This window comes from Dermacentor andersoni, chromosome 1 (assembly GCF_023375885.2).
Source record: "Dermacentor andersoni chromosome 1, qqDerAnde1_hic_scaffold, whole genome shotgun sequence".
Taxonomy (NCBI): domain Eukaryota; kingdom Metazoa; phylum Arthropoda; class Arachnida; order Ixodida; family Ixodidae; genus Dermacentor; species Dermacentor andersoni.
In genome coordinates, this window is record NC_092814.1 from 360,762,537 (window position 1) to 360,780,771 (window position 18,235).

The 18,235-nt window shown below is 46.2% G+C and overlaps 1 pseudogene; it reads left to right on the top strand.

The window, feature by feature from the left end:
- The first annotated feature begins 13,841 nt into the window (after nucleotides 1-13,841).
- Nucleotides 13,842-16,621, top strand: LOC126516620 (uncharacterized; annotated as a pseudogene).
- Nucleotides 16,622-18,235: the final 1,614 nt, after the last annotated feature.

Consider the following 18,235-nt stretch of genomic DNA (forward strand, 5'->3'; position numbering starts at 1 on the left):
ATATCGTTGAGCGTAGCTATGCGAGAATAATCTCGTTTAACATACCCATACGAGAACGATCTCGCTTACTGTAGCCATACGAGAATCTCGTTCTGTGACGATGTCCACTCGTACACATGTGACATACGATGTCGTGGAGTCTACGAAGCAATAATAGCGTAGAGAAGTTCTCGTTCAATTATCGTACATATTTCTTCAATAGGGTATTTAAGTTCCTTGAAGACTTCAACATCCTTATAAAGAAGGATGGCGCAAAGAGTGTTCAAAGTGGCTTTGAGAAGACGCAGTGCCTCGCTTTGCGAGGAGTATTGGGGGTCAAAAAGAAAGATATAAAGCGTGTTATTGAGGCCCACACTGCAAGCGGTTCTGCAAGGCGCAGGAAACGTGAGTGAAAAGTGTGCAGCGAAATCTTGGTCTGCTTTCCACTGAACTTTGCTTGCTAACCTATTATCCTGTGATGTGCTGCTATTTAAGGTTGCACAGCTGTAATTCTGGTCATCTATTTTAAGACCAATTCGAGTCATGAGTTAACTTAAAGGAAGCAGTGGGGGAGGGCATTGCTGGTCGCTGATGTGCGAGAAGCAGTAAGGCTGCTTGGCTGTCTTTTTTGCAAAATATGCTGAACAGTAACTATGGTTCGATGAGCAGAAGAAATTGAGCTGCCAGTTGATTGTTTGACAATTGCAGAAGCAGTTACACACAATGAAGGTCTTACAGTTCAAGTGCTGGCTACCTTGTTGCAAAAAATCTGTCCATTGTCACTAATTGAAAGAAAAAATTGTTACTAATCACCTGTGCCATTTAATGGCACAGCTGGTAGAGCCTCCCTGTTCTTTTTCTAACATTGTGCTAGTACTATCAACTTGTAGTTGTTAAACTGGTGCATCAAATACATCATACATACATACTATACTTCAAGAATTAAAAATTAATTCTTAGGTAATCTTGTAAAGTTGCTTTAGTTACCATTGCGAAGTGACATAATCCAAGCAGCACACAAGCTGCCTCCGTCAGCTTGATACAAAGGTAGTAAACAAAGGCGAAATTCATAAAGTGAAGCATCAGTCTATTGTGCTTTGGTAATGCAAAAGGTAATGACTTCATGTTTTTTTTTTCTTCAGATATACGGGCTGTGCGAATCCTGCCGCTCCTTTCCAAAATTTTGAACGACCACAAGGCAGTCGACACAATGTTTGTGCATATGGTAAGCTTGCTAAAGTTCTACACAATGATGTAAGGCATGTCTTGCAATCTTTACGTAATTTATAATACTGTACGTATCATTTCTCATAATTTTAGTGACGTATAATTCCAATTTATAGTAATCATATCACATTTGTTCTACGGCATTTGACACATTCCTGTAAACACAATGCGCTCATTGGAAGAATTTCTCTGTTGCATAGAACTAGCATAATTCACTGAATTGTGATTGTTTATGTACGTAGCTTCTAAAAATAAAATTAATCGAAAGTTGGCTACAGTTAAATTACCTATAAAAAGGATTGAAGAAAACCTACAAGATGTGATTTTGCATCTCTTTAAGCGATGTTGCCACTGTGTTGGTCTGCAAACAAAGGAAAGACTGCATGTCACATTTCTTTGTTTTAATTTACGGATTGAAGTTAGCCAATTAAACGACACATGTGCACTGTTCATTTGAAATGTTAACCATGCTGGAAGTAATCAGGGCATTGTGGTTTTGTCAGTGGAGTAAGCTTTTACTGGTGGAGCAGGAGGATTGTGTACTTTTGCCTTCCTGCAGGATGAAGACGAGCCATGTACACCCTGCGTTGTGTACTGCGGCAGTACTCTTGAAGCTGCTGATGAGCTCTTCTTATTTGCCGAGAAGCAGCAGCTCGATAGAGTCATTGATGCACAGGAGGGCACCACTGCCATGATGGCTGCCTATTGGGCATTCGACTTCAGTTATGCCAAGCAAGCATATAATCTATCCTGTGTGCTAGAGCACCTGTTTCTAAATGTGAATGTATCACAGCCAAAATGTGTTGTAAGAGCGTTTATTTCCGCTCATAAAGCGGAATACGAGAAGTAACGCACAAATAAATTAGCTGTTGGTACTCTGATGTACAAAACCTTTCGTGTTTCTCACTTTGGTGATTGCACAAGGACGCTTGTGGTCCCCTACAAACAATGCACCATGCTTCTACGAAAGCTCTTCAAAGCACCCTTACACCCTTATGACACTGCTCAAAACACCTTTGCACCCTTTCAACACTCTGTAAATACACCCTCGCACCCTCACAGAAAGCTGCTGAAAACACCCTTGCACCCATTAGACAAAGGCTGTTATACTGTTCAAAGCACCCTCCAACTTAAGGGTGTTACTTGAATTAATAATACCCAGCATAAGGGTGTGATAGCTAATTTAAAAACCTTTTTATAGGGGTGCTAGGGGGTTAGTTATAGACACTAAAAAAAAACCCAGGGGTGTAAATGATTTTACGGTGTGGTGTACAGCGTTCCATGTGCGCTTGTTTCACGCTTTCTACTTCCAGTCCCACCTGGCCACAACAGCTAGGAGAGCACAATCTACACAACACGCCGGTACAAAACACGGAGACTAACGCCATCCAGCACACACTATAGGCATTTGCCACAGTACTAAATGCACGGAACAACACGTGTGAGCGCACATAACCATAATAAAGCCGCCATTGTGGCCCGAAAACATGGCCGCTACAGAGGAAAAAAGCAAAAAGAGAGGACAAAATTCAAGTCACTTCCTTCACATTTTAAGCCTGAGACACATGGTGCGATTTTGGGTGCGATCCGTCGTACGACCATTGGCATCGGCAGCCGCACTCAACAGGTTCTCAAAAGAATCCGCCGCATGCGGCGCCGAATCGCACGCCGCGCATGCGACCAACTTGCTGAATATTAGGGTGGTTGCTTGGGCTAGTTGGTAATTCAAGATAAAAAATAACGCAGAGCGCGAAGGAAAAGGACTGCGAGAGACGACATACAGAGCGCTGTGTATGTCGTCGCTCGCAGTCCTTGTCCTTCGCGCTGTACGTTATTTTTGCTGAATATTGTCGTGCGGCCGCAGCCAATGACATCGCGGCATCGACATGGCGTAGCCCCCCGACCTCTGACAGCCCTGACTGCTCAATGAATTTGTTCGATAAAAGCGGCGCTAGTCGAAGGAAGATCATCATGAACGCCGCCGAAAGTTCGGGTGAACGGAAATGAAGTGCTCATTTCATTAGTTCGCGGCCACCGCACGCTGTGGGATCAGACAAGCGTCGATTACAGAAATGCCACGCTTCATACGGCAAGCTGGATTGCCATCGCCAAGAGCCTAGGGCTATCAGACACGAGCGGTGAGTGCTCAATGTTTAACAACTACCAAACATATATTCTATAGCCCAGCAGCGAGGTCAGTTTGCGTGTCTGTGTGAGCGTGTGTGGTGTGTGTGGTGTAACGGCGGAGAGAATAGTCATTTCATCACCATGTGTCCCGTAAAAGTCGGCTGCCTGTTTCGAGGGATTCACAAATACGTCTGTCCGTTTTGAAGAACCGTTCTGTTGCTTACACCATTCATTTAGTTGATGTCACAGATAAGCCTATTTATGGGCCGGTTTTTATTATCATTACTATTGTTATTAATCCGCGCCAATGTACGCTACTCTTTACACGGCCTATGATTATGGCGGGGCTCCGCTCCGACTACTGGCGAAGTGCTAAAAGGAACGGCACGAGATTGGAATTGGTAAATTATTCCGACCAAATCCCGAATAATGTAGCGGCCGCATACACCCACTGAAACAATGTTCACATAGCAAAGTAATATCAAATGCATAGCTGCCCACAAACTTATTCAGGGCATGCAACTCGCATACAAGTTACATTCTCTATCGGCTTTGCCACAAACCCTATAATTATGTTCATCGGTGGTTTACTACAGAGCAGATGCATCGGTTGTAATTTTGTGTTCATTCTGTGCTTGGGAAAATTGAGTAGTGGGTTAAAAAAACTTATTGAAGAGCATGTGAACATTTATGTGCTGGTAATACCATGGTACTACTATGTGATTTCATTCAGAGAAAATGTATCAACTGTGCCTTATCTCTGCAGACGAAATCTTAAAAATCAGCAGGAAATGGCGGGATCTGAGAGACACTTTCGCGAAAAAGGTGAGAGAAGCAAAAAAAATGTGCGGCCGCTGGAGAGCCGACATTTACGTGGAAGTATTTCGACGACATGCTGTTTCTGCGAGACATTCTGGAGCCGCGAACGTGAGTAAACAAATCTTTACTGAACGCATTATCTTTGATGCATTATGGCTCGAAATAAGACGGGAGGTCAGATCAATATTAAAAATAATTGAAGCAGTGAACATAGGCATACCTAGAAATGTTTGAGTTTCAATATAAGGACATGAAGAAATGAAGGAACAAGGGCAGGAAGGCAGAATGCATTTTTGTTTTTCAGCACACCTTTCTTTCGGGGGGATACATGCGCATAATTTACAATTATTCACGTTTCGGCAGATCGCTCATAGGAGCAGCAAGCTCGGATACCCCCGTGTTACGAGATGCACCTTAACTTTAAGCACATGCTTGACTTGATATGCCTGGTATGAACGCCTAAAGTCGCACATTGCATTTTCTTCCGCGCATCATGACAGGCACCATTTAGAGCAAGGCAAGCATAGGCTTGAAGATGTATTTGTTGTCAGGATCAGCTTGCTTAGTGCAAGCAATCTCTGTGCATCATCATAATTTGCCCTGTTTTGCTGCAGGACAAAGGCCGATAACTTGCAGCTGAAAACTGCCTAATTTCATCACATCACCTTATTTTCTGCTGTCCTTGACTGCGCCTTTCCCTCGCCACCCATTCTGTATGTCTATGGCCTACGCATTACATGGCCTGCCCAGCTGTATTCTTTATCCTAATGTAAACAAGAACATCAGCTATTCTAGTTTGCTGATTTACACCGCTCTTTTCCTGTAATTTTATATTACGCCTACTAACATTTTTCATTCCATCGCTCTTGGCACAGCCTTTAACTTGAGGCTAATTGTTAACCTCAACATTCTTACCTTATACGTTTGCACCGGTAGAATGCAATTACTAACTTTTAAATAATCCTAGTCAGGATTTCACAATGCCTGTCGTATGCATTCCAACCCATGTTTACATGCTTTAAATTTTCTTCTCATGATCACGGATCCTTGTAATTGACCTAGACTTTCTCAGTTTGTCATAAATCATTTGTTGCAATTCATCCCCAGTGTTGTTGAATAATGTCATCTGCAAACCGAATGTTGTCGACATATTTGTCGTTGATCGTCATTACTAAGCCTTCCCAGCTTGAATACTTACTCTATGCATGCAGTGAATGGCATTTCATTGTGTCTCCTTGCCTGACCTGCTTAAGTGGAAATTTTGTACTGTTCTTGCACAGGAACAAGGTAGCTGTATAATATTTTTAAATGTTTCCCAAGAATTTCATGTATGCTTCCTGTACTCCTTGAGTATGCGATGCTTCCGCATAGTGTCTTGCATTGCCATAAAAGGGCATTACCGGCACCCTCACAATTTTTTTATTTGCATTTTTACAAGTTTAGCCGAATTGGCAGGCATGAGTTCAGCTGTTGCCTTGGCGAAGACAAGTGCACATGCCAAAAGGCATCATGCATTAAACAGTTGTTCACTATACGTACAAATTGCAAACAAACAAAGTGAAATTTAACGTGTGTTCTTTTACAGAATAACCAACCTGGACCGCTTTGACGACGATTCTGCTCAATAAATCCTCAGTGAATATTCAGAGAGCCCATGGCAAATACTTCTGCCCATGGTACAGGGACATCACACCGACACAAGGCAAACGCTTTTAATTTTGCCCCTGCTACCTCTACTCGTATTTCAGGCTCCATAACTCATTCTTCCTGTTTACAATCTTTTCCATCTTTGCCTTCTCCACAGGATGTTTCTACTCCCGTTTCGCACAATTCGCCAACCTCTTCCCTCGAAAAGACACCAAAGACTAAACGCAAGAAAGATGACACGGACAGGCTTCTCGATGACATCAACAAAGAACTACACGTAAATACATCACGAACGCTTTTTATTATCTCTGAACAGTCAGTTAAGCAAGGTACATGAAAATCTTTTCGGATTGTGCAAAATCCATATGCTGGACATTCTAAACCACTATCAGGCACGAATCGTGCCCACAAGCTTGGTGCCACTCAACCCACCTCGAGGAGAGAAGGCTATGTAGCCGCTCACAGAACATGCAAATGTTGCATTCATTTATTTTTGTTTGTTATTGACGCCTATTATTTATTTGCTACGTGTTGTAAATGAAGGCTTCCTGTATTGTGGAAAACCTGCATTTGTATTTGAAATAAACAAAAATTACGGCGAAATTCATCTCACGATTACTGTCGATGAGTACTGCGAGCCGCACGGCAGTGGTGGTAATTCAGAACTTCCAGATTTTTGCGGCGCTTTAAAAACGTGGTTATTAGTCTCTGTAGAATAAAAAAAATTAAATTATGGGGTTTTACGTGCCAAAACCACTTTCTGATTATGAGGCACGCCGTAGTGGAGGACTCCGGAAATTTCGACCACCTGGGGTTCTTTAACGTGCGCCTAAATCTAAGTACACGGGTGTTTTCGCATTTCGACCCCATCGAAATGCGGCCGCCGTAGCCGGGATTCGATCCCGCGACCTCGTGCTCAGCAGCCTAACACCATAGCCACTGAGCAACCGCGGCGGGTCTCTGTAGAATAGGCGACTTGCACTGTCATACAGAAAAGCATGAGCAACATTCCTATCAATGCCTTTCTAAAGTAGAAGTGTGGGGTGGTTAAGGAAAACAGCTTTGCGAACTAAGTCGTCAGAAAAAGGACACTAAAAATGCACTGCGACAGAAAGATGGCTGGTATGTATGCAGAGCGCCTTTTAGGCATTTCAAATGTGGACCATTCCAGGCACTATCACATCTACCAGTTGGGAAGACTGGAAAGTGCCTTTCCTATATTGCAACCTTCAGACCCACCTTACGTTTGTTTTTGCATTTCTCAATGGTGCGATAGAACTGAGAAGAGAGGCAACATTTGAAAACCTTCCACTGGTTTAGGTTACTGCTGGCCAACTTCTTGAGTGATCATTTGACGCTTTTTGTCAGATTTCATTCAATGCTTTCATTTGCTAGCAAAGCATGACAGGCTGCTGCGCTTGCAGTATATACAATATTACGCATTTCAATATTCACAAACCTAGTCCATTTCATTGATCAATCAAAGCATTTATTTCAAGTATTTGACAGACATAGGAGCAGCGAATAAAAGCTGCCATTTGGCAGCTTGACGAACCCGCTGACCCTGATAAAAGGGTTCACGACAACAGAGCTTTATTAGAAATTGCATCAAAATAAACACATCAGACATCACGTCAATAAACAAGGTAGCAAGTACAATGACAATGCATACAGTATGTCTAATATCAAATTCGGCTCTCGCATGAACTTTCACACGAAACTTGATTGAAGCCCAAAACCCAAATTAAAATTAACAGAATCCATGATTTAGTAGACACGGCAACATATAAGTGTTGCATTCTCGAGTTGTAAACTTGCCGTTCGTACGATCTATATTGACACGTCTACTTATCTTTATCGGGCGATCACGTATCGCCACCTAAAAAATGTAATCGCACAGCGCGGGATGCGCCTGCATGTATCCGAAGTTTCTGGAAAGTTATCGATGCTTCTACCCGGCTGTCTGTTGTCGCCGAACGTTGTGTTATCTGATTTCATCGCGTGACGCGAATGGTGCAGAACTTTGTGGAAGGTACGCGGGTCCGAACGATTAGTCTGGAACATTCGACGACTGCTGTATAAAAGCCGACGCGCTTGACTCGCTGATCAGATTTTCGACGATCGCCGACTGTGTTCGCCGCTTTCGTTGTGCTATAAGTGTAGCCTGTTTTGTGGGCACAGGTTCGCCCAATAAAATCTAGTTTTGCCTTTCGCAGTATTGCCACTGTGTTCTTAACGTCACCACCACGTGACAATATTTTGCCTCTCCATGTCTCGTAACTCCGTTTTTTTTTCTAAAGACAGCGCCGTCAAATTTGAATCGCACACTTAATATATAGTGTTTAGTGAAGAATGCTATAGTGGGCAATCCTATCCAGCACTTTCAAGTGGGTCAATCTCCAATGCTATGCTCGGGGAACACCGCTGACACCTATGACGGTCGGTCCAAACGCTGGTGATAAACACCTTTACAAGTGATGGCGAGTACTTTGGCTTACAACATCAATCCTAGAACTTCGATCCCGTACACTAGGCTCAACCATGCTTGAAGACGCATCCCATCAAGCGCCTCCTCAGTCAGTCATGTGCTCTAGTGCGCCTCACCACAGGGACCTTGCCATTTTCAGCGGCACGGAAGAGACTGGCGTGCAGGACTGGCTGACGTTATATGACACGGTAAGTGCCCACAAGAAACAGGACAATCCCGCGAAACTGAGCAGTGTGCTCTTCTATCTCGCGGTCGTGGCCAGTCTCTGGTACAACCATGAGACCGATTTTCTAATGTGGTCCTCGTTCAATACCTCTGTAGTGGCTGTGTTTGGTCGCCCTGCTGTGCGCAGGCTGCACGAAAAATCACGTTTGCTAGAACGTGCACAGCAGCGGGGTGAATAATTCATCAGCTACATTGCAGATGTCATGGTCTTGTGTAAGAGGGTCACCGCTGCAGTCCGACAAAATCCGAAGTGTCATGAAAGGGGTAGAGGACGATGCTTTCAACATGCTACTTGCAAAGAATCCTCAGTCCGTGACTAACATTGTCACGCTATGCCAAAGCTACGAGGAGCTCCACAGGCAGCGCTCGTTCACACGTTGCCCTTCATCGCCCAATGAGCACATTGGTGGTTCGGCTACCATCTCCGACTACTCAGCTCTACTTGCAGAAATGAAACCGTTCGTCAAGAAGACCAGCGCCAACATATTCCTACGGCTGCACCACTAAGCTGCGCTGAAGTTGTTCCGACGCCCCAACAGGTCCCCATGAATGCACCACTCGGCTATGGTGCAGTCATCGCGGGGACCCAACCTCTCGCTCCAGGTATGCCTATCCATTATGCCGACATCGTGGCTAGGTCCCCACTGCAGCCCGCCATACAGTCACATCAGCAGCTGCCTCGTAATATGCGTCCTCTGACATGGATGGAACCTGCCCCAGCAAACCGGTAGTGAACACCCGACAACTGATAATTGTGCTTTCCGTGCCGCTACGCCAGTCATTTTGCACGCTTTTGTAATCATGTGCAGCCGCCTAGCGCCGCACCAGACGTTACAAGCCAGCTGACCCTCTATATTACGACTCCCCGTTGGCTATGTCGCCTACACTGTGCCGGATGCCAACTACCCGCCTTTCACCGTCTCCTCATCGTCGGTCACTGTCGCCGATGCGACTTCACTCCGTAACACGGAACGAGGAAAAGTAATTGTCGCAGTCAAAGTGGCAAGGGCTGGAACACTGAGGAAATGTGAAAGTCCGTAATATAATCTCTCGAACGTAACCGAACTGTTTGTTGACGGTGTTCGCACTCGCGCATCTGCACTTGTGGAGACAAGAGCCGTGGTATGTCTTATGGACACTAAGCTTTGTCGCTTACTTCCGAAAGTCACGACACCCCTTTCTGGGATGTCCCTCTACAAAGCTAGTGCTCGGCATATTCACTCCTTAGCGGCTTGCACTGCTTGTCTTGTCATTGACGACATTCTATAGGCCACGGAATTCACCATCCTTTCCCCGTGCTCTCATTACGTTATCCTCGGCTGGGATTTGCTCTCACGCCACAATGCAGTTACCCAACGTCATTGTGCACAGCCCAAAATAGAACTCTCGCCACTGTTAGATTTACCGCTCACTGACAAATTTTCGCTTTCGAGGAAACTGCTTGTCCAAGTTGACACCCACGTTCCTCCGAATGTGCCAACGGGCGTGCCCATGCACTGCAGCAGAATCTCGTAGCCTCCTCGATCACCCGCACCGGTGCTCGGGGCGCATTGGTGCGCACTTTCATCGATCAACCACACCGGTGCGCACCGACCATCCTCGATCACCGGAAGCGCACCCTGTTGGAGCGGTTTTCCGTTGCCCCGTCTCGCACCGAGATAATCGGTGGTGCGCCGGGGTGCAATCCCAGCAAGCACTGCGGGACGCGGGCGCGCACTGCCGACTGCAGAACCGCGGATGCTCTGGCCCAATATCTGCGGTTGCAACGAAGTTGACGGAGTTAGCTAGTGGTGATGTCGGCAATGAGAAAGGAAGCGCTGCTAGTTGCCGCAATGGATAAGCTTTTTTCGACCTCGTCCAAAACCAATGTGGTGAAGAGCGGCAGAACGAGGACAGGTTCGTTGAACGAGTCGTCAGGATTAATTATAAAATCCATTGGTGTTTGCTTGCAACCAGGTATGTTGGAGCACACAGTTTGACAAAGTTCGAGCACTTGTCGCAGATGCTCAGCACCTGCAAACAATGAAAGGTGCGCGCGCGCGTGTTCGCGCACGTTTTGCGCGCCAGGGGCGAAGTAGCGCTGCACGCAAGCACCCTGCACGGGGTGCAGTTTTGTCCTCGATGGTAACCCTCCGCAGTGCGCCAGCACGGCGGTGCATAGCACACCATTCCGGGAAGGTGATCGAGGACGCTATCAGATGCTGTTGCGCCAGGCACGTAGGCAGGATTCTTTTTCGGGGGAGGCGGGCAACCGAAGGTAACTTTTCTATGCAAATGAGTGCAAATGAGGGGGAGGGCACTTTTACTAGTACAAATGTGAATAATGCCCACCATTTGCCATAAAGACGCGTAAAGCCGCAAAGGAGAATTGAAATAACGTGTATCTCACAGGTACGGCAGTGAGATACACCTCTTCTTTACTTGGCAAACGAAGAAGCACATCAAGCGGACTTGTGCATGAAAGGTGCGCAGGAAGAACCTTGCCAAGAACAAGTTAACAAGCGAAAGTGCCAAATAAGGATTTCTAGTACCGTGTTTTGAATTAGCTTTAGAGAGAGTGAGAGGGAAAACAGTTATTTGTAAAGAGATTGCGTGACTTCTTCGTATGGTGGAGCCCTTAGTTCAGGGCCCCATTGGCTCGCGCCACTGCGCGTGCCCGCCGGATCAGCCGTCCTTGCTCTTGCGGGTCTGAGCTGGTCAGTGCAGTCTCCCAGGAGGAAGGTGAAGGAATAGGGGAGTAACCCGGAGGGTGCGAGCACTCGCAGATGCAATGATATACTGTGGGTTTTGCTCCACAATAGGGACAGTATGAGGGATATTGTGTGGGGTGAAAGAGGGGAAGATGAAAAAGGCAGGGAAATGAATTAGTTTGAAGCCGTCGCCACGCGACGGCATCTTCTCGGTTAAGTGAATTATGGGATGGAGGGAAGTATCTCTAATATTGTAGAGTTTCAGTGTAGTTCAGTGGTTCTGTCGGTGCGTCGTCTGGGTTGGACAGCTCTTCCAATGGCCCCCGGTTAGCGAGCTCTCGGGCTACCGCATTAGCGCGTTCATTACCATGGAGAGAGGCGTGTCCAGGTGTCCAGACGATACGCACCCTGTGTAACGCTGTGGGGTGTAATGATGTAAGGATGCGGTGTGTGTAGGGTGTCACCCTCCCTTGCGCCAATGTTCTGCAGGCGGTCTGTGAATCAGTGACCACTGTGATGGGTCCACCCGGTGCCGGCGTGGTTGAAGCGTGTAGATGGCTAGGGCGATAGCAGCCTCTTCCGCCGTGCCACTGTCCACAGTGTTGAGCGTGGCCGAAGCCCTCAGAATGTCTGCACTATCTAGTACGACTAGACATAGGGCACGTTTCTCTGGGTAGCGGGCAACGTCGCTGTATAGGGCTGGTGTGTTCGATGTGTCATCGCCAAAGAGTCAAGCCAGGCTTGTGCTCTTGCCTTTCTTCGGCCTTTATGACGGTCAGGGCGCATGTTCCGGGGTATTGGGGCCACGTAAATTTTGTTGCGAATGCTAAGCGCAAGAAGTGTGCGGTTTTCCTGTCGTGGTTTTCTTGGTGTTTGGTATCCTAGTCGAGATAGAATGTGGCACCCTTGCATTGTTCATTGCAGACGTTGCAATTGGCTGTTAAGGTGACCTTCGACTAGTTCGCGGATGGTGTTGTGCACCTCCAGTCGTAGTAGAAGGTGCGTAGACGCATGTTGGGGTAGTCGCAGCGCTGCCTTTATTGCCGTACGGAGGAGGGTGTCCATCTCAGGAAGAATTATAGAGAAATGTATATGCTCGGAACAATCACAGTTCTTTTGGATCCCTCGTTTAATGCTCTACTAAATGCCAACACTGACTGGTATTGTTATTTGGGAAGTTGCGTAACGATGCGTGGCCGCCAGATCGTACAACCGCGTAGAGCGCAGGACGCTGCGGTTCTAGACGTACTGCGCCCACCGCAGAAGGTTAGAAAAACCGCCTCATTAGCACAGCAGGGAAGTGGCTACGTCAGGCGGCTCGATTGATAACTGTAGAAGCGTCATTCAAAACACACGGAACTATTCTCCACTTCCGGGGGCGTTGTCTTTACTTTCGTTTTAAATAAAAAGATTTTAATCCATAAATATTTTCACAAACAATTTTCGCTTTTCTTGCCTATTTGGCTGTTGCCTTGGCTTTCTCCCTTAGTAGATCGCTTAATTTCTCCTCTCCTTGCGACTTTTGTTTCCCGTTGCCAATTTTGCACGAAAAGTGCTGTACCATAAGGGAAAAACCAGACGAGGTTACGGGTGACAGTCATATTGCTTATGGGTTAAGCGGTTATTGCAGGGTCTGATGATGGACACTATTTCGCAATATTTTATTTTCCACCTTATCTAACCCATATCGCGGATATATCGTTCCGAGGATGTGCCAGCGTCGCAGCGAGCCGTCATTCGAGGAAATAATGAAGCAAAAGGAAAAGTTAATTGCAACTGACTTTTCTTCCGGCCACAACTCGTTCCACGAGCATACAGAACAGCCGAATATGAACCGAATCCCTTTCCTGGCCCCTGGATCAGTCTAAACAAAAAAGGCTGAACTAACCAAGGAACAGCAATGCGCCTGATGGTTGAATAGATGGTGACATAAAAAGTTTGTAGGGCATTATAAATATAATAAAATATAATTAAAACAATCCACTACGCCCTGCCTGCTGCAATAGATGGTGACAACTGAATTCATCTTGAGTTATACGTGCGGGCTTCGAATCGACGAGAAAACTCGCCTCCACACCCCAGGATATGCCGATAACTACCGCCATCCAGAAGGAGTGAAAAAAATTGGAGGATGCTGAAGCTTTGCCTGCAAGAGTGGAACGCGATAGCGTTATCGCACCCCGTTTGTGCCGCGCTCCCATGTTCCTTTAGCGTTCACACGCACTGAGTATCTCGGTGACTCAGCACACACATACTTATTAAACGCAAGGGCATTGGGGCATCCTCGCACCGGTTCCCGCACGGCCCCAATGCGCTCAAATGAGACGAAGGGGAGAAGCGGGCGAGTGGCACGCCACCTGTCGGAGCAGCACCGTACATTGCGAGGAGGGGGTCTTCTGTCTGCCGCAAGATGGCTCTGCATGTGCGCCAAGCGCAGAAGAAATGTAGTGGAAACATACTTCGCTAATCGTTTAACTGCGACTTCTGTAATTTACATGCTCATAATTACCGATATACACCGCAGTATAACTTTCTACGGCACGTTTCTAAGGCAACACCGCATTCACTAGAGGCGCTTTTGTCTCGCATTGAACCATCTAGGAAGAAGAAGAAGCTGTGTGGAACGGCTGTGCTCGAACATGCTCTCTGCTGGAAACAGCGTATCGGCCCCAGGCCGAGGATCGTCGACCCCGTTTTTGAACGAAGATGCAAGCTACAAAGTTGTGCTCCCGCGTCTACCAACCGGTAACTATGTTTTGAATTCTATTTCCTTCATGCGGACTTGAGTGGCAGACCATACCATGCTCCCGACTTCCGAGACGCTCTGCTTGAGGTAGTGAATACTTCAGATATTGTAGGTGTCGGACAGTATCAAATGAGCCATGTATGGATGGTTACTTGCGCTAGTAGTGCGGCAAAACAGACTCTCGTCGCCTGTGGTGAGCTCCGTGTCAAAGGGCTGAAGTGCATGGTGATAGATCCGGAGACTAAAAACATCAAGCTTAAATTACTGTGGCTTCCACCTCACCTTGAACCACGACGCGTTGAAGAGGCGTTCCAGGCCTATGGTCAGGTGAAGTCGGTGGAGAGAGAAGTATGGAGATGCACTGGCATGGAACAGTGGGTAACAACAAACCGGGAGGTTTCCTTGGTGCTCAAGGACACTATCACCGTAACCTCAATACCGCACATTATGTGCATTTATGGACACCAGTGCCTCGTACTTATCCCCGGTAGGCCTCCGCTGTGCCTTCGTTGCAAGCGTGTGGGACACGTTCAACGACAATGCAGAACACCGAGATGCTTACAGTGCCACCGATTTGGTCACTCAGCGGACGCCTGCGTGTCCACCTACGCCAATAAGCTTCGTTCTGGGCAATATAGCGCAGACGAGCCACAACTGGACCATCTCATGGATTCTACAGAGGTAGCAGATGCCACCGGAGAGACTACAGGTGGCATTAGGAACGAAGACCAGGAGTCCTTGAAGCCAATGCCAAGCAGTCACAACAGCTCAAGTAATACTAGCGAAGCTACCGGCGAGGATGACTCAGTTTGCCCACCTGGCCTAGCAAGCCTTAAAGAAAAGCCCCCTGATGACAAGGAAGAAGAGGAAGAGGCGATGAACGTAAGTCAGGCAAGGAAACGTCCGGCACCATGCAACGACGAAGCAACAGAAAGTGCACTACAGGCGCCCGAGAAAGTGTCTCCTAGTGCTCAGCGAACTCCCTCTCCTGGTGATAATGTGCCGCGCCGGTTTTATCAGCGTAGTCAGGAGAGTGCCACAAAGAAGTCCAAAGGTAGCAAGACCACAGATTTACCTGTGGCCAAGGGCGATGAAACAAAAGCTTTAGGTGAGCAAAATGGCTACCGCCTTCACCCTCCCCTTATGTGTAGCGACACTCAACGTACGTGGGCTGAGGAATATAAGGCGTCAGCAGCAGTTACTACACGTGTTTAGGCAGCATGAAGTTGATGGTGCAGTGCAAGAGACAAAGATATCGCCTGCTGGTGATGTGAACCTTGCGCTGCAAACTTTTCAACCTGATTACGAGGTGTGTATTAGCCAAGCATGTGTGCTTCCGCTGGATGCTTTTTGTTAGTCAGAAAGCAGTTAAATCATTCTTCATTGTCGCTGCGTGTTGATGGGGAAGGCCGCCTTATATGCTGTCACCTCTCTTTTCATTCCCGTAATTGGCGATTTATTTGCGTTTATGCTCCCTCAAAAGTGAGTGACAGGAAGGCTTTCTTCCTCTCACTTGCTCCGCTCCTAGATACTGACAGAGATTTGGTACTGTCGGGAGAGTTGAACTGTGTTTGTCATTCCAGAGACCACTCATACCTAACTAATCGTTATGATGCAAGTGCTACTTTCCTGCATCAGTTAACGGAAGATCACAATCTAATAGACGTGGGCGCCTACACACCATCTTGGGTGCGGTTCACGTACTTTCAAGGCGTCTCCCATGCTCGACTTGATCGTGTGTATGTTTCGACGAATCTCTGGTCTAACATTCACAGCTACGCCGTGAAGCCTGTATTTTTCACAGACCACTGTTTAGTAGCTGTTTCATGGGGTCCCCGAAAATTTCGCAGATTTGCTCCAAACTGGGAACTGTGGAAACTTAATACACAACTTTTGCGAGAGGAAAGTTTTGTAAACAAAGTGAAAGAATTATGGCTAGAAATAACACAATGTCAACAGCTTCCTTTGTTTGCTCAATGGGAAATGTCAAAAATAGAGTAAAAAATGAGGCGATTGCCATTTCATGTGAGCTGTCGCAAAGAAAAAAAGCTGAAAAGCATTACCTTCATGATCTACTTCACAAGCTGCACGCTTTCGAAAGCCAGGAACCAGGGTTGTATAGGGATGAAATAAACACAGTTCGCGCACAAATACAGAAATATGAGACGGAAGTGTACAAAGGAGCAATGGTGCGTTCACGCACAACTCGCTTCACAGAGGAACAGCCCACAAAAAGGGCTCTCGGTGATGAAAAGCGATACGCGCTTTCCAAGCAAATATTGGAAATTGAGTCTGGTGGGTCTACATACACAGGCACCTCCCAAATAATAAGCTTACTTGAAGCTCACTATAAAGATCTTTTCGCTGCAGTTAAGCCTCAGAATGGATACGAAGAAAACGCTGATCAGTTTACTTCGCTTATGCCACACTTAGAAGAAGATGATCGACTCAGCGTTCATGGGCCAATAACTCGAGCAGAAATTAATTTTGCCGTCGAAACGCTGCAGAAGAACAAGACGCCTGGTTCCGATGGCCTTAGTGCTGAATTTTATGTAAAATTTCAGGAATTCCTGTGTCCTTTTCTGGAGCAGCTTTTCGAGGAAGCCTATCTAATGGTGAGCTTCCTCCATCTTTCTGTCAGGGCCACACAACCTCAATAACAAAAAGCACTGATGATGAAACAATAAAGAGAGTAAGCGGATATAGGCCGACATCGTTATGTAACGTGGATTACAAAATATTTGCAAAAATACTGACAAATAGATTGCAGACAGTCATTACTAAATTAGTAGGTGATCATCAAACATGCGGAATTCGAGGCCGCTCTACACAGACAAATGTTCATATCGCACGTTCAGTCCTTGAGTGCATAGAGGGTAGTACGGATCAAATAGCTCTTCTCCAGATTGACCTCGCCAAAGCCTTTGATAAGGTTCAACACGAATTTTTGTTCCAACTACTGCGACATCTTCAGTTAGGGGATGTATTATACAATGGTATAACACTTTGTTATAAACACTGCACTACAAAGTTAATTCTGAATCGTACCCTCTCAGATATAATACAAGTACAGTCATCCGTTCGTCAAGGTTGTCCGCTCTCGCCTTCATTCTTCGCCATATACTTAGAACCGCTTTGCTTAAGCGTGCTTTGCGACTCGAGCATTAAAGGATACATGTATGCCGATGAGGAAATTAAAGTGCTAGCTTATGCGGATGACATTGCCTTCTTTTGCGTCGACAAGCCAAGCATTACCAAGGCAACAAACGCTACCCTGCGTTTCTGTGAGACTGCAGGAGCTACTGTAAATTTTCACAAAAGTAGAGGCTTTTGGCTAGGCATGTGGGCGCTCACTCCCTCTGTATTCGCGAATATTCATTGGAATCAGTCTCCGTTGCGATATCTTGGAGTACCTCTCGATAACTTCCGTAATAGTGGACCTCATTGGACGTCCACGGTAACCACTATCCGTCGAAAGGTGACAACCTGGCAAGGACGTGATCTCTCCATTTTTGCGAGAGCTAAGGCGAGCAATACATTTCTCGCTTCTAAGCTTCTTTATGTTCTGCAGGTCTTGCACTGCTCACGTGTCCATGTCCAGGCATTTCATAAAATATTTGCATGTTTTATTTGGCATTTATCATGGGAATCCATGAGAAGGGACAACCTTTTTCTCCCGCTTGAATAGGGAGGCCTGGGTCTTGTGCATTTGTTTGTGCGACAATTGGTCATGCGCTTATTTTACCTTAAAAATGCCCGCCATCCATTCCTTCTCGCCGTTAATCGAGCACGTCACACCTCCCTTTTCTTTTTGTCACGACAAACTTTGCTCAAGAACTACCGTTATGGGGCTTCTTAAAGGAACTTGTCGACACTATTTCATTCTTAAAAGCCAGATTCAACCTTGAATATTTGTTTACCGTTAATCGCACGTCGCTAAATGTAGCACTTATAGATAACCTTTTCCCTGAACCTCTGTACCGAAAACCGTATCTGTCTCTATTTGGTCAAGAAGTTCTTTGCCGTGTCCGTAGAATGTGCATTGCGCCAGCAGCGAAAACGTTTTTCTTTAAGCTGCACACCTCTACACTGCCAGTTAAAAGGTGGCTTCAGGAAAAAGGACTGTATGTACCCTGGAATACAAATTGTAGGCTTTGCAATCAACCCCAGACAATAGAACATTGCTTTATACTTTGTCGTGACGCATTTCTTTTTTGGGACATTTTACAAAGAACTATCAAAAAAGACTCCTCTCACATGTTATGGTATCCGGTTTCTTCCTTTCAA